Source organism: Pinus tabuliformis, chromosome 3_1 (genome assembly GCF_031772625.1).
Source record: "Pinus tabuliformis cultivar Carrire ecotype Pingquan chromosome 3_1, CPIR1, whole genome shotgun sequence".
Taxonomy (NCBI): domain Eukaryota; kingdom Viridiplantae; phylum Streptophyta; class Pinopsida; order Pinales; family Pinaceae; genus Pinus; species Pinus tabuliformis.
The window spans coordinates 515,309,696-515,325,862 of NC_142301.1; the positions used below are offsets into that span (position 1 = coordinate 515,309,696).

The following is a 16,167-nucleotide window of genomic DNA, read 5'->3' on the forward strand; positions in this document are numbered from 1 at the left end:
ACTTTATACAATAAAAATACATTAGACATTTTTCAAAATGCTAAATCCATATTTAAATAAGACTATCAAGATTTCACTACAGATATTTTTATCAAATTCTACCTGAAAATCCAAAAAAAAACTCAAAAAAATCACTTAAAACAACTTCATAAAACCCCAATTTCAATGATATAATGCCACATGGCTCCACCAAAATTGAAGAACCCAAATTTCAATGATATAATGCCACATGGCTCCAAGTTCGTATTTCCAACGAAGTTAAAAACGAAATTTAATATCATTGTAGTGCATTGTATAATATTGGCATAATCACATCCCCAAGGTGTATTGAGCATGAATCATGTCATAATTCGTAACTATATTGAGTATACATTAGAATATACATGGAACAAAAGGACAAATGGACCAGACGAATATTGAGATGCACAACTAAACAAATAAATAAATAAATATAATAATAAACATGTTTGTCTGACTTCTCCCACCCATCGCAAAGGCAAAAAACCTATATCTGTAGGTATGACAAACAAGTGGGCCTCTGTGAGATAAAATTGAAGGCATCGAATGAATAAATTAATCACACAACGACAAGTTATGTGAAGTGTGGCATTTAGTTAGTCCTGGGTTACCTCTGTGCATGAGTGATGGATGTGAACAACCTCGGCGTTCAGGGTTTGTGCATTCAAATTGTAAACATCTCAATGCCAAACAATTCTCAAGTACCTTTACAATGATTTTTGATAACAGATTTCACTTACTTGATGGTCAAATGACGACGAAACAACATGTTGCAGCAAGCATGTTCAAATTCCACTTCATCCAACCGATCGCTGAATAACCTCGCCTCCAGAAGACACCTCTGCTTAAATAATCCCTCTAACCCTAAGGAAGCTAGATGTTTATGGACCACCCATCGCGAATCAACGATACCCATCCTCTCATACGCACCCATGGCTCCTCCGCCCACACATCTATGGAAGTTAAAATCCAAACCCCAAGCGTGCACCAGGTCGTTCTGTATCAATTTCCACACGCACTTCCACACCTCCCGGGAAAACACCGGCGCCATCATCTCCACAAACGCTGCACACGGCGGCAGCAGCGGGTGTTGACACCGTCCTCCTCCGCCGCGCTTGTTGTTGTATGGTACCGCCACCACCTTGTGGACTTCCATGTCCGGCTTCCTCTTCGTCAGTAGCCACGTCAGACCCCTGCTACTCGGGTCCATCGCGGGCTGCGATATCTCCAGCCGTGCTTATCCACAACCTTGACGTACTCCGCGTCAAAATTCTGCAACCCTAAATCCTCGTCCCAGATGAAAACATACTCGTACGGCGCCACTACATCTGGGTGCAGGAAGCGCTTGGCGAACCACCACTTCGTCTGTCCGCGTACGGACCCATCGATGGCCCGCCTCGACCACTCGAATTCGTCCCACTCGCTGCCCTCCCGTCGTAGTAGTGGAAGAGCATCACCGTGAAATTCTCCGAAACCTTTTGAACGGCGGTGTCCACAATAACATGGAAATGGAATGCTCACACATTTCTAGAATGCACAAATGCGGTTAAAAATGGGCATGTGCATTTGTCTATTATTAAAAGAAAGGAGTCATCTAACAATGTGGAGGAATTCGTTGGACAGTCAAAAGTGGTTGGAATCTGGGTAAAAAAATTCAAAAAATCTTGTAGAGACTGTTTGAATCGTGTTTTTGATAATAGATATGGATTCAGCACCATCAAAAACGTCTAAGACAACTGATATTTTAAAGTTTAACAACTATAAGTTGAATTTACGAAAATTCTTGTCAAATTTTCTTTAAATATAACCACAATTTCCATAACTTTCCAAGCAACTCTTCCACCTTGTTAAACTACGCATTAAAAAAATAGCCTTGGGACTACATTTTTCCTCACGGACCTACAAACCCAGTATAATCTGAGTGAACTAACATTAAAACGTGCATATGCTTATGAGCCAAAGCCTCCTCACAATAAAGGTATTTTGTTTGGGGCTGTTTTTTCTTTTATTCATTTTTTAAATTTATTAAATAATAAATAAATAAAAATATTTGTTTTATTTAAATTAATTTAAACATAATGGCTATGACTAAAAACCTTGAAACTTATCAATAAACTAACCCCATACAATAGCTACAAGAAAACATAAATTTGGAGGAAAACCTCATTCCATAAATCCAAATCAACGAATTAATAATATTGATAAAAAAGTTTAGAGAAACAAAGAAATTATCACAATTCTTATTAACCACATCTCTTGATAATATTATATCCTGCATTAATAGTACCTATTGTTAATTAGTTAATCTCACTTAATACATTAATAGTACCCGTGGTCATTTTTTGATAATATTATATTGTGCATTAATCACATTTTTGGATAATATTATATCCTGCATTAATAGTATATTGTTAATTAGCTAATATCACTTAATACATTAATAGTACCCATGGTCATCTTTTGATAATATTATATTCTACATTAATAATACTTATTGGCAATTAACTAATATATTAATAGCACTCGTTATCGATTAGCTTAATATCACTTAATACAAAACCAAAATGCAAAAATAAAAACCACCAATACTAATAAAAAACAAATTAAAAAATTAAATATTACCATTATATACACATTCAAAACATTAAAACTCTTTTCAATAACCTAATTAAAATGATAAAAACAAATCCATAATTTTTTTATCAAATATGCCATGATACATTTGAAATATTATATTGATATTTTAAAAAATGTAATTGATACACCAGAAAAGTCCACTAGGTAATTCAAAATATATTCAAACTAATAAATATCTATTTAATAAAAATAATGTTTAAATAATTTTAATATATTATTGAATTTTTTAATCAAATATGGCATGATACATTTGAAATATTATATTGATATTTTAAAAAATGTAATTGATACACGAGAAGAGACCATTAGGTATTCAAAATATATCCAAACTAATAAATATCTATTTAGTAAAAATAATGTTTAAATAATTTTAATATATTATTGAATTAATTTTAAAAATATATATTTTAAATTTTTAAATTATAAAATTAATTCAAAAAAACAAGGTTGAATGCTCCTAATAAGCCATTATCGTCACTAAACATATGTAAAATAATAAATATGAATGCAAGAAAATAATATTTAAATACTTTTTAATATGTTATTAAATTAATTTAAAATAAAATAAAATTAATTCAAAAGAACAGGGTTGAATGCTCCCAATAAACCATTATGTGTTACTAGACATATATAAAATAATAAATATGAATTCCAAAAAATAATATTTATATATTTTTTGATGTTAATATTTAATAAAGTATAAAAATAAAAATAATTTGTGGGTAGAAATCGTATAAGAAAAAAATTTGGCAAATATTTAAATAAAGAGTTATATAGAGACGAAGTAATGACTATTTTTGAAAAATAATATTTAAACTAATTTATTAAAATCAAATATTATTAAATTTTTTATTAATGGGAAATAATCGAAAAACATGACTAACAATAATAATAAAAATTCAAAATCCAAACAATGAAAGAAGTAAAAAATTATAAAAATGAGTCAATAAATCATTTAACAAATAAAAAAATTAATGAAAAGAAAATAAACTAAAATAAAAATAATTAATGGAAAATAAATAAAATAAAAATAAAAATATGTAAGTATATATATATGTATGTATGTATGTATGTATGTATGTATGTATTCAAAGAAAAATAGTCAATAAATAAAAGAGGGCCATCAATAAAATAAGAGGCTAAGACCCATTAAACAAATAAAAAAAATACTAAAGGGAGTTAAGAACGAATAGGATGATAAAATACTTAAGAAAACATGAAGTATCAAGAATATAAACTCTAATGAAGAATAAACCAACAACAAATACTATAAAATGACAGCATTACCTACAAAGATAAATAAATAAACAAAATAAATCCCAAAAATAAACCTAAAAAACCAGGACGACATGACGAGACAAGGACCCAACTTCTACTTATAATCTAGCCATCATCTCTATTCAAATTATTGAGTCTTTATTCGATTTCTAGAGATGATTGATGGATTATTAGTAGAAGTTGGGTCTCTGTCCTAGTTTCTTAGGTTTCGTTTTGGGATTTATTTTGTTTCTTTATTTATCTATGTAGGCATTGATGTCTTTTTTACCGTATTTGTTGTTGTTTTATTCTTCATTAGAGTTTATATTCTTGATCCTTCGTGTTTTCTTAAGTTTTTATCTTCCTATTCGTTCTTAACTCCTCTTAGTATTTTTGTTATTTGTTTATTAGGCCTTAGCCCCATATTTATTGTTGACCCTGTTTTATTATTGATTACTTTTCTTTGAATATATATATATATATATATATATATATATATATATATATATATATATATATATGAGTCGTCCACGGAGGCGGAGGAATTGCCCAGATGACCAAAAGTCGCCGAAATTTGGGCAAAACATTTTCAAAAAATCTTGTAGAGTGGAAATAGATTTAGCACATCAAAAAATTTTGGGGCACCTAAAATTATGAAGTTTGACATCTTTTACTTGGATTTATAAAACTCCTTGCCAGATTTTTTGAAAATATGGCCGGAATTTCCATAACTTTCACAGAAAAAAGCAGTCTCATTAGAATATATATATATATATATATATATATATATATATATATATATATATATTTGTTTTATTTTATTTATTTTCCATTATTTATTTTTATATTAGTTTATTTTATTTCCATTAATATTTTTATTTATTAAATGATATTGTCTCAGCTCTTGACCCCTTTTTATAATTTTTGACTTCCCTCTTTCTTTGGAGTTTGATTTTGATTTTTTTCATTCTTGTTAGTTATATTTTTCAATTATTTCCCATTAATAGAATTTTTTAATAATATTTGATTTTAATAAATTAATTTAAATATTATTTTTCAAAAACTAGTCATTTAATATAGCAGTTACTTAATAATATTTGTTTTTAATAAATTAACATCGTAATTAAAATATTAATTTTCAAAAATAGTCGTTACTTGAAATTATGGTCGCTACATTGCTCTCTATTTAAGTCTTTGCCATGGTCTGCCTCTTCATCTGGTCCTCATGATGAAACACACGGGTTGGTTCGAAATGCGTTGGCCAAAAATTTCTCTTATGTGATTTCTACCGAAAGACTTTTCTTAATTCATTATGGATCACAGAAGCTTGAATTCAGAAAGTAAAAAAAAAATATTTAATTATTTTATTGAGAATGGTTAATAAATAATTTTATATTTTGACAGATTAAAATTTGAAAATGGAAAATTTAATTAATATAAAATTTATTTCATAAAATTGTATCAATTTTCTTTTTCTTGGGAAAACCTCTATAAGAATGAGCTTGGATGCTTCTTGGGATAGTTTTAATTCCTCTAAAAATAGTTTCCATGATCAAACCCTTTCCATAAATTTTAAACTTATAATCTCAAACAAATCAACTACACTTCATCAATACACCAAAAAAAATCATATAATTAAAAAAAATGTATTTTTTTTAAGTTTCAATTACTAAAATGAGTTGTTTTACGTGTGACTTTTTGAAAAAAAAAAACTGGTTTGTTTTCAGATCTAATTTGTCTAGAATTTGGCATTGATTCATGGAAGTCACAAGTTTAACTAGTGAAATTTGTAGAATAGAAGTGCCCGAGATATTTCCCAGGATGATGAATCCATATTGATGGGACTAGCCCAACACTCTTCGGACTAATCAATAATTAAATTACTTAAGTGTGATTTAGCTATGGATTAGTTTATGATTACCAATCTTTTGGATTTTTCTGGAAAATGTTAGGTGGCATTTATGTGTGCAATCAATACTGTGTACTATATCTTGGGTCGCATTTCCTGCTCTTTGTTTCATGCCAAAACTCTTCCTCCATCGTTCATTCAACCATTTTGCACTTGTTCGCCGAGGGTTTGCTCTGGTGTGGTTTTGCTGCTTGTGAATGCAGCTACGTTGCAACTGTTGGGTGCGCCTTATGGTTTTTCTATTCTGACAGTGTGACTCTTATACTTGCTTGATTCTTATGCTTGCTTGGATAATCTTTGGCCTTGGTTTGTTGAGCAACCAAAAATGGTTCTGCTGCCACCTGTGTAAGTAGATTTTTGTGCTCTTTTTACAATTGTTTCAACTAGTCTTTGTTCTGTTAGGATATTCCGACACATAGGAAATAGTTAAGTATAACTTGGTCTAGTTTAGAGTTAGGTAAAGTTTGTTTCTTTACTATGTACATTTTGTAACTTACAATCTGACGATCACGATATGTAGTGATTCGACGGTTCATTCTCTCCTCGGTATTACCGACACTTGATCCGTAGCTTAACAACCGATTGGTCCATGATCTCTATTTAAAGAGCATGGAGGGTCATTTGTAGGTTAACCCGTTCATGAGAGAAGCTTATGTAAATTTTCATTCTTTTATTAATAAATTTCCTGAAGTGGCCGCGTTGGCTCAGGCCGTGGACTGTTTCCCTCTTTGAGGGTTTTAACCACGTCAAAATACTGGTGTATTAATCTGTGATTTGTGTGTGAGCGGTGTCCTTTGGTGTTCCGTCTGAGGAACTTACCCTGTAAATTCCTACATGGTATCAGAGCTATTTGAGGGCCACGTCTATTGGTGATCCAAATCTGAAGCCGGTAGAACTGCATCCGACTACCGTTTCCTAGATCTATTGTTTTTGACTGCTTTCGGGCCGAGAGGACTGCCCTATTGTGTTGGGAGCATCTGTTCCAGTGAGGAACCCCTTTCGTTTCACGCGAAAAGATTTCTGGTAGCCCTAGCTGCGTCATTTTTAAGATCTGGAGGTATACAATGTTTATTTGCATTTTACAGTTATTTCCTCTCTGTTTATTTCGGTTTCGGTTTATTTAGCTTTTTTTATTACCGGATATGAACCTTTCATTTCTTCATATGCTCTTTTTCCCACGACTCTGTGCGATCTGGGCAAATCAGAAACAGAAAGGAAGGATTTTTCTCATGCATATGTTCTTTTTCGCTGCGCCTTAGTGTGATCTCGGAAAATCAGAAACATCGAGGAAAATATTTAGTTTCCGGCTAAAGCTAACTTTGAGCCGCAGGGTTCGTTTTTTTTGTATGTCTGTGTTTGGTTTTCTGTTTTTTGTTTTGTAGGGAAAAAGAGCTTTCTCAAAGTAAGCACGCAACCCAAAGCTTCAACCCCTCTCTCTCTCTCTTTCAAACTTTTTGTATAGCTCACTTGGTCCAAAGCTAATTTATGAGAGTAGAGGTCTTGAGTTCAAGTCTCCTTTTTGTGGGGGCGGATTTTTCATTTCCGCACATTCTCGCACTTCGTCGGCGACTTCATCAAATTTTCTTCAAAAAGCCATAACTTCTTCATCCGGAAGCCGTTTTCAGAACCGTTTTTTTTTAACATCCTAATTTTTCGAGATCTTTCCATTGGAACACTTAGTTTTAGCATCTATAGCTTTAGTTTCTGTTCAAATGGAAAGTCCATGCCAAGTTATTCTTGACAGCACTAACTACTTCCAATGGTGGTCCTACATTGTGGATTTACTTAAAAGTAAAGGTCTTTACAGAATAGCCTTAGGCCAAGAGACCAAACTGAAAGATGAAGATAACGCAGCTAAATGGGAAAATAGGCAAGACCAAGCACGTGGGTTGATAGGGATGTCTATTTCTCCAGATCTTAGATTCCATATTGCAGAACTTGATGCTCCTGATGAAGCAATGAAACAGATTACTAAAGTTTTTGGAATCAAAAATGAACTTAGAGCCCATTAACTTGAAAATGAGTTGTTTACATTGGACCCCAATAGTTTTTCTTGCATTGAAGAGTTTTTGTCCAAGTTCAAGACCCTTAGACTTCTCTTGGAAGGTGTTAAGGTTAAGAAAGAAGATAGTAACCTTATCTATTCCATTCTTACTAAGTTGGGACCAGCCTACTCTTTGTTTGTTTCCACCTTCCATTCTACAAGAGAAGCCTTCATTTCTCAAGGACAAGACTACAAGTCCCCTTCCTTTGATTCTTTTTGTGATTCTTTAATAAGAGAACAAGAAAAACACTTACACCTTTGTCTTCTTAATCTTGGAAACTCTTCTAAGAAAGCGTTAGCCGCCCAGAAACAACTAAATCCAAAGAATCCTAAGAAGTTGTATCCTAAAACGAATGGTCCTAAACCAAACAAGGGTCCTAAGCAATTTCAGCCTCAAAATGAAAAATCATTTCAAAAAAATGATAAGACAAATAAAAACAAAGGGAAGAAGACTGATAGACATTGCAACTTTTGTAATCGAGATGGCCACTTAGAATCCAAATGATTTAAGAAGATGGAAGCCTTGGAAGCAGCAATGAAGAAGCATAATATCCATTTGGAGCACTCTTCAACTTCAACTTCATCTTCAGGAATGACACTTTCTGCATGTGGTTGTCAAGCATCTCGGTCTGGCTATGCACTAAATGTATCTTCTTCTTCTCATTCTCATGAGTGGCTCATTGATTCTGGAGCTTCTTATCACATGGCCAAAAACAAAGCCATGTTTTCTTCTTTAAATGATTGTAACACCAAAAATATATATGTTGGTGATCATAGATCTCTTAGTGTTGTAGGGACATGAACTGTTCATATAGACAATGGTCAATTTAATGATGTATTATGTGTTCCAACCTTATCCTGCAACCTTCTATCTGTATATCAGATAACTCATTCAGGTGAAGGTAAAATTGTTGAATTTTCACCTCACGATGTTGTAATTAAGGACCTAAGAGATCATAGATAGATTTTAGCTATTGGCATTGCTGATGATTCTACAAGGTTGTATAAGTTTCACAACTTTGGGTCATCAAATCTTCCCTCGGTATTTGTTGCTCATAATGATGAAGTGAGCAAACTTTGGCATGAGCGATTTGGTCACTTAAACTATCGCTCTCTTCAGAATCTATGTAAAGAAAATATGGTGACAGGTCTTCCAATGGTATCTTGTAGAGATGGTGTTTGTTCCGAATGTGTACTCGGAAAACATCATCGGGACAGTTTTGAAAAATGTCCCTCTTGGCACGCCTCAGCCCCTTTACAGCTCATGCATAGTGATTTATGTGGTCCACTTCCAGTTGTTTCCTTCTCTGGCTACAAGTATTTCTTAACTTCCATTGATGATTTCTCCAGACGCACTTGGGTATACTTCTTAAAACTCAAGAGTGAAGTATTTAACATGTTCTTGGCCTTTAAGGCCTTTGTTGAAAAACAATCTGGACATCAAATTCTTAAGCTAAGATCTGATAATGGCGGAGAATATGTTAACAACAAATTCATCAACTTTTGCACTGAGAATGGAATTCAAATGCAACATACTATTCCATATACTCCACAACAAAATGGTGTAGCTGAAAGGAAGAATCGCACCTTAAAGGAAATGGCTAATTGTATGCTTCAATCTAAAGGACTTAGTCTTAATTATTGGGCAGAAGCAATTAACTGTGAAAATTACATAATAAATCGCACTCCTACTAAGGTTTTAAAGAATATCACTCGAGAAGAAGCATGGAGCTCAATTAAACTAGATGTAAGTCACTTTCGTGTTTTTGGAAGTGAAGCATGGGCCCATATTCCAGATGAGAAACATAAAGCTTTAGAACCTAAGAGTGAAAAATGCATTTTTGTTGGATATTCGGAAGATGTCAAAGGATATAGACTTATTCCACTTAAGTCCAAAAATGTTATCATTAGAAGAGATGTAAAGTTTGCTGAAAATATATTGGACTACGAGCCTAGTTTGGAGGATGTGCCACCTCTCCCTATCTCTTCTACTTTTGAAAATATTTCTTCTTCAGATGATGAAAGCGAGGATGAAAATCCTCCCCCACATTCTTAGGATCCTCCTCCAGCTCCTCAGCTTCCAAAATGGGTCCGTGCTACTCGGGATGCAGCAAGTGATCTTGCCAGTGATCCTACAGATCAGTGACGTACATGTTCTCAGTTTGATAGAGCCTCTTCTTTACTGTCTCAAGCTTTAGTGAATTATGATCCTGACACCTTTGCAGAAGCTTTAGGCCATCCAGATTGGGAAGTAGCTATGAATGAAGAATATCATTCATTATTGGCAAATGATACATGGGATCTTGTTCCTCTACCAACGGGACAAAAACTTGTTAGATGCAAATGGGCTTACAGAACCAAGTATGGACCAGATGGGAAAGTTGATAAACATAAAGCTCGTCTTGTTGCTAAGGGTTTTTCACAAGTTGAAGGCATTGAATACACTGAAACCTTCTCCCCTGTTGCCAAAATGAACTCTATCTGCCTTGTTCTTTCCCTTGCTGCCTCTTTCAGATGGGAAGTCCATTAGATGGATGTTAAATCTGCCTTCTTGCATGGGGACTTGCATGAAGAAATCTATATGGAACAACCTATTGGCTTTATACAAACAGACTCCGGCCTTGTATGTCGGCTTAAGAAATCCCTTTATGGTCTCAAGCAAGCTCCTCGAGCTTGGTATGCCAAAATGGATAACTTTCTTTTAGAAAATGGCTTTTCTAGGTGTCATTCTGACAATACTGTCTAAACCAAGAAAGTGGGCAAGTCTCTAATCATTCTTGTTCTTTATGTTGATGATCTTATCCTGACTGGTAGTGATCCCAACCTTATAAACCATGTGAAGTCTAGCCTTAAAAGGAAGTTTGAAATGACAGACATAGGACATTTACATTATTTTCTTGGTCTTCAAGTCTTGCAATCCAAGGAAGGTATTTCCCTTTCCTAGTCCAAGTATGCCTGTGATATTCTACGCCATTTTCACATGGAAGATTGTAAACCAGCCCCTTCTCCCTTTCAGTCTGGAGTCAAACTTTTAGTCACTTGTACTTCTCCTGAAGTTGATGCTACCTTATACCATCAACTTGTAAGAAAACTTTTGTATCTAACCCATACTTGTCCTGACCTTTCCTTTGTGTTGGCCTTGTTGCTCGATTTATGCAAAACCCACATGAAAGTAATTGGAAAGCAGCTAAAAGAATAATTTGTTATGTTCGAGGTACACTTCAGTTTGGGATTCATTACAATGTCGAAGCAACTCCTCTATTGGTTGGTTTCACTGATTTCGATTGGGCTGGTGACCCTGATGATCGGAAGTCTACTACAAGTTATGTGTTCACTCTTGGTTCAGAACCTATTACATGGGCTTGCAAGAATCAAGGTGACATTTCTCTTCCTTCAGCAGAAGCAGAGTATCGTGGTGTCGTAGAAGCTAGTAAGGAAGCCTTGTGGCTTCGTCAGATCTTGTCAGAGTTTGGCTTTCAATAGCAACATCTGACTACACTTTGGTGTGATAATCAAAGTACCATTCAACTATGCAAAGATCCAGTCCAACATCAGCGCAGCAAACACATTGAACTGCACATGCACTTCATCAGAAAGCTCATTCACGACCATGTTCTTGAAGTGCAATATTGTTCAATAGATGATCAAGTTGCAGACATCTTTACAAAGGCTCTCACAGAGGCGAAGTTCACTAAACTTCGATTTATGGTTGGAGTTCAGGAAGTTGTCACTAAGGGGGGATAGGCTCTAGTGCTTCCTTCCTTCTCCTATTGTGTCATATTTGTAAATCCTTCAATCCTATCCCAAGTTGTTCTTAAGGGGGGATGTTAGGATATTCCGACACATAGGAAATAGTTAAGTATAACTTGGTCTAGTATAGAGTTAGGTAAAGTGTGTTTCTTTACTATGTACATTTTGTAACTTACAATCCGACAGTCACGATATGTAGTGATCCGACGGTTCATTCTCTCCTCAGTATTACCGACACTTGATCCGTGGCTTAACACCCGATTGGTCCATGATCTCTATTTAAAGAGCATGGAGGGTCATTTGTAGGTTAACCTATTCATGAGAGAAGCTTATGTAAATTTTCATTCTTTTATTAGTAAATTGCCTGAAGTGGCTGCGTTGGCTTATGCCATGGACTGTTTCCCTCTTTGAGGGTTTTAACCACGTCAAAATACTGGTGTATTGATCTGTGATCTGTGCGTGAGCGGTGTCCTTTGGTGTTCTGTCTGAGGAACTTACCCTGTAAATTCCTGCATGTTCCACGAGCTCGGGTTCTGGTATGAGGTTGTCTTGCTTGTGAAACTCAGTGGGTTGACATGCACTCAGTTTTCGAAACAGTGGCGCTCTCTGGTCTTCGGCTTCAATGCAAGTAGCCTCTTCTATCCATGATTCAATTTGTCATTTCCATTCTTCTGTTCCTAATGTGGCTGGTCCTTTGTCTCAGTTGTTGGTTGGAATTCAAGGGTTAAAGGCTTGTTCTCTGTTCTCACTGCGAATCCTTCAAGTAGGGAAAATGTATCCCTCTTATACTTGCACTCATCCACTTGTTTGGTTTTCCTCTGTCGACAGGTTGCTAACAACTGTGTGTTGATTCCTTTGCAGGTATTGGGGTTTTCAGTTGGGTATGCTCGGAACAAACGCGTCGGCCTCTGCCTGGTAGGCTCTATCAACGCAACTAGTCTTCAGTCTTTAGAATAGGCCTGTGAGATTGAGGGTTTGGTTTTCCTCAATACTTAGTCAATGTTGTCTCTTAGTTGTAGCTAGCATCCCAGTCATTTTGTTATCATAGGCTTCCTCAGTTCTGTGATTGTTGGCTGTAACTTTTAATGTGTGGGAGCCGTTTCCCAAAACCCTCACCTAGGGTTTGTGGACCGTCGGCAATGTGATCGTTTCCAGTTTATTGTGGAACTCTGCTATGGATGCTCGTACATTTCATTCTATAATTTAAAGAAAAAAATTTCAGGAAAATGTTGGTTTCCGTTTACCTTGTTTTAATGATGATGATTAGCTGTCGTTCCTTTCATTCTGGCTTCAACGTCTTCGAATTACAATTGTTAATTTGCAATTGTGTTTGTAATTTTTATTTTTTTTTCCGATGAACAAAAAGTTCTGTAGTTGCTCTGGTAATTTGTTCTAGTGGTTGATTTCGAAGTTAAGAAAATAATGTATGGCACGTATGTGATTAACTCGTTTGATTTATTTGTCTGCATTCACTCCTGTTTATTCAATGTTGATTTCTTCTATGGGATACAAACCCTCTGTTAGGATATTCCGACACATAGGAAATAGTTAAGTTCAACTTGGTCTAGTATAGAGTTAGGTAAAGTGTGTTTCTTTACCGTTGTACATTTTGTAACTTACAATCCGACGGTCACGATATGTAGTGATCCGACGGTTCACTCTCTCCTCGGTATTACCGACACTTGATCCCTGGCTTGACACCCGATTGGTCCATGAGTTCTATTTAAATCGCATGGAGGGTCATTGTTCGGGTAATCTGTGCATGAGAGAAGCTTATGTAAATTTTCATTCTTTGATTAATAAATTTCCTGTAGTAGCCACGTTGGTGCAGGCCGTGGACTGTTTCCCTCTTTGAGGGTTTTAACCACGTCAAAAACACTGGTGTATTGATCTGTGATCTGGTTGTGAGCGGTGTCCTTTTGGTGTTCTTTCTGAGGAACTTACCCTGTAAATTCCTACATGGTATCAGAGCTTTCTTTTAGAATCTGGCTTTTCTAGGTGTTATTATGACAATACTGTCTACACCAAGAAAGTGGGCAACTCTCTTATCATCCTTGTTCTTTATGTTGATGATCTTATTCTTACTGGTAGTGATCCCAACCTTATAAACCATGTGCAGTCCAGCCTTAAAAAGAAATTTGAAATGACAGACTTAGGACACTTACACTATTTTCTCGGTCTTCAAGTCTTGTAATCCAAGGAGGGTATTTCCCTTTCCCAGTCCAAGTATGCTTGGGATATTCTTCGTCATTTTCACATGGAAGACTGTAAGCCAGCCCCTTCTCCCTTTCAGTCTGGAGTCAAACTTTCAGTCTCTTGTACTTCTCCTGAAGTTGATGCTACCTTATACCGTCAACTTGTAGGAAAACTCTTGTATTTAACCCATACTCGTCCTGACCTTTCCTTTGCTGTTGGCCTTGTTGCTCGTTTTATGCAAAACCCCCGTGAAAGTCATTGGAAAGAAGCCAAAAGAATACTTCGTTATGTTCGAGGTATAGTACAATTTGGGATTCATTACAGTGCCAAAGCAGCTCCTCTATTAGTTGGTTTCACTGATTCTGATTGGGCTGGTGACCCTGATGATCGGAAGTCTACTGCCGGTTATGTCTTCACTCTTGGTTCAGGACCTATTACACGGGCTTGTAAGAAACAGGCTGCCATTTCTCTTTCGTCAGCAGAAGCAGAGTATCGTGGTGTCGTGGAAGCTAGTAAGGAAGCCTTGTGGCTTCGTCAGATCCTATCAGAGTTTGGCTTTGAGCAGCAGCATCCAACCACACTTTGGTGTGATAATCAAAGTGCCATTCAGCTATGCAAAGATCCAGTCCAGCATCAACGCAGCAAACACATTGAACTACACATGCACTTCATCAAAAAGCTCATTCATGACCATGTTCTTGAAGTGCAATATTGTTCAACAGATGATCAGGTTGCAAACATCTTCACAAAGGCTCTCACAGAGGCGAAGTTCACTAAAATTCGATATATGCTTGGAGTTCAGGAAGTTGTCACTAAGGGGGGATAGGCTCTAGTGCTGATCCAGGTGGATGTTGGTGGCCACCCACCAACCCATTTAGACCCTCACAACTATCTCTTTCAGTCTTTTCAGTTTCCTAAATTGTAGCACAGTTTACTATTTTTAGCAGTTTTTCGGGTCCTGAACTTCCGGAGCCGTTTTGAGGCCCTAAACGACGTTTTTTTTGGGAATCTGGGGCAACATGGGTCCATGGACCCATGTTGCCTCCCAAAGTGGTAGTACTCGGATAGATCTTTCTAACGAGCTATCGTACGCGTCAAACGGAGATCGTATGCCAAAGTTACGACCCCGGGAAATTGATGTACCAATTTACCCAAACGGGGCCCACAATTTGGCGTTTCATCTTCTAGGGTTAGGTTTCGGATCTCAACAATAAATAGGCCTTCGAGCCTCATTGTAACTCAGTTCGAAAACAGTTCAGAGGCATGTAGCCAACACATCTCTTCTCAGAGATAAGCTACCATCGCCCTAGCTGGGTTATTTCTATTTGTAAGCATATTTCAGTATTTTCCATTAATGAAATGAAGCATTATTTCCGCTGCATCTCTGTGTTTATGGTTATTGCATCTCTGTATTTATGGTTATCTCTGTAATCTATTGCGTTCCTGTTTAAATCCGGATTAGTGGTATCAGAGCGGTCTGCTTTTTCTCTGTTTTTCTTTGCATGTCCCCAACGAGGTCGGGATATAAGGAGTTAGGGCTTGAACTGGTCGAACCTTTGCAAGACCAACCTTGCAAATCCCGACGGCCTCCCATGGCGGACGAGAAGAAAGACGAGGGGGCAGGAGATCCCATCAAAATCTTGCTCGAAGAAGCCCTCGAGCGACAACGGAACGCGATGATGGATAGCTTTGCGCAGATCCTTCAGCGGCTACCCAGAGGCGACGCATCGGCTTCCAACAGCGACTCTGGAAACACCACACCGTTTAAGGTACAAGTTAATTTTGAAATCCCCATATTTGAGGGTCAAATAGATGCAGACGCCGTAGATAAATGGTTAAATCTGCTAGATGGGTATTTTTCTGTTCACCAATTTTCAAGTCGGGAAAAGATTGTTTTCGCTCTTCTCAAAGCAGCCCCCCACGTCAAGGACTGGTGGGAAACCTACTGCGAGCAGAAGGATGAAAGTACAGGCTCACTATTTTCAGCCGCACCCACTTGGAATGACTTTCGGGATGCCATCAAAGAGCAGTACTACCCTGTCGGAAGCTATGAGGACAAATACATCATATGGACCACATTGCGGCAGGGACGAGACCAAGATGTGCCAGAGTTCACAAACATTTTTCATACCCTTCGCACACAGTTGGGTATCAAAGATTCTGAGCTGCATCTGGTACTCAAATACCGCGGCTGCCTACACAGATACATCCAGGAAGAGATGGGATTCTTGAACATCCCCTCACTCGGCACAGCATACCGATACGCTGTCAAAATCGAGCAAAAGTTCAAACAGAAGAAGCGAGACTTTGGATCTGCAAATCCGAAGCCAAAAGGACAAAGCCAAGGTGGGGTGAC

The 16,167-nt window shown here is 36.5% G+C and overlaps 1 pseudogene; it reads right to left on the reverse strand.

The window, feature by feature from the left end:
- Positions 1-740: 740 nt before the first annotated feature.
- Positions 741-16,167, reverse strand: part of LOC149188080 (uncharacterized) — a 35,829-nt pseudogene continuing 20,402 nt past the window's right edge.